Raw genomic sequence first — 1,976 nt, forward strand, 5'->3', positions numbered from 1 at the left:
CATGAGTGGTGGTTAATCTGTTGTATCTGAGGCTGAAGGAATGCAGCCTTGCCCTTGCTCTGGTGTTATTTGATTCTAGGTTTTCCCTGTCTCCAGGCCTAAGGGAATGCACTGGAAGGACATAGCTTCCACCTTAGCATTATCTCTCTAGCCTGTTAAATCTTTAGCTACAGCATTGTACTCCTGTCCTGTGGTACGTCCTTCCCTTTGGTTCATGAGAAGGAAGAAATTGTTGTGCCGATTTAAAAGGCCAATAACTTCATAAGTGCATCTTACAGTTCCTTATTTTTATCAGAGCCTGCGGTTAACTGTGGCTGCATTGTGTCGTATTCCAGCTTGGACTGCTAAATTAAAGCAAGTGTGTGCAACCTACACTTGTAAGCAAACTCTCTTCTGAGACGTGAGACAGAATCACAACTTTTAATATTGATTATCATGCAACTAAAAAATTATTGTAAAAGACTGTCCAGAGAGATTTTGAAGGAGCAGCTGATCAACTCAGTAGAGCAGTCACTGCATGAATCTGCAGAATTTTTAAATAAGCATGTAGGCATTTTGCTAGATAGAGCTGAACAGGAGAGAAGACTATCTGGGATATAATCTCTTTGAAACCAGCATGGTTCACTGAATGTTCGTTAGACCTTAGTTTAAGAAACAAAATGTTTTGCTGATTATCTCAGAGTTGATTCTCTTCTCATGGAAGTGAATCTGCGTGGTCAGCACTGATCAGTGTGGGTTTTGAGGTGGTGACAAATGTGTCATTCTGCTATCCTGCCTCCACGTGGGAAAGTGTCTTAGGCCCAAATTCACAAATCAAGTCTTAGACCTCTGCTGTCCGGTGAGTGTAAGCCTTTGACCAGCAGGCTCTTAAGGAAGAGGCAGCAAGAAGCTATTGGGTTCGAAATACCAAAGGAAGGGGCAGGATGTATAAGCATCATCCCTCAGCAGTGACGGGTACTGAAGCCAACCTGTGTTTGCTTCAGTAAGTGGCCCAGTTTTAACAGCCCTGTAGCATCTCCTTCAGCTCACACTTTCTGATGTGTCTTGAAACCGTGGCCCAAGCCAGGACCCCGTGAAAAGGGCTGACAAGTGCCTTTCCCTGCTTGTTTTGAGCTGTTCCCCACAAGCACCTATTGCTAAGTGAGAAATGCAGACCTCAGTGTGCCCTCCCCCGCTCCATCCAGCTTTGAAGCCAGCTGTGGTCTTTTTACAATCATTATTTTAAGAGTGGGAGACTAACGAGGAGGAAAGCTGGGTTTTACATTTTGATGAGGAGGTGATAATGCTCACTGCACAGACTCCCCAAGGAGCCATAGTGCTTACCATTTACCTTGCCTCCTTAGTTTTTATAGGCCTCAGGAATGAAGGCTGAGGCTTTAAGGCACCAAAGCATCCATTAGGAAGCGCTTACAATGACCTTGGAGGCTGTTAGTCATTTGACACTGCCTGAAAGCAGGACTTTTGTTTTTGTTTTCCTCTCAGGGACTAGAGGTGTTATGCAGTTTCTGTATTGCACGTCAGAAGATGTCCTTGCGTTTGGCTGTTGGGAAAGCTGAACTTCTGTCTCGTGTCATTCTGCCTCATGCTCATTGTTTTATGTTTCTTTTCCCAGCCTGAACAGGGACAAGAGTCCTGAACTCCTCAGGAATTTAAATCACCCATGCTGATTTAGACTTGGGCCTTCTCGAATTGGAAGTTAAGTGTTTTGGTATTTCAGTATATCTCAGTGATCAAAACGATTTGATTTGCTGGGATCACACAACTGTAGTTCCAAACCAAAACAGTGGCCTGCCCTGTCGGGGTTTCCAACAGCTCATCCTTTCGCGGGTCCTCAGCAATTGTCCTAGGGTCCCTCTGGACCTTTTTGTGCTTCTGAGGGGCCGGTTGTACCCCAGGTACAGCTGCAATTCTTTCTTTGGTTCTGATGAGGCCCTGCAGTCATCAGCTGGCAAACACCTCACGAAGCATTTGACAGA

Source organism: Cygnus atratus, chromosome 16, assembly GCF_013377495.2.
Source record: "Cygnus atratus isolate AKBS03 ecotype Queensland, Australia chromosome 16, CAtr_DNAZoo_HiC_assembly, whole genome shotgun sequence".
Classification (NCBI taxonomy): Eukaryota; Metazoa; Chordata; class Aves; order Anseriformes; family Anatidae; genus Cygnus; species Cygnus atratus.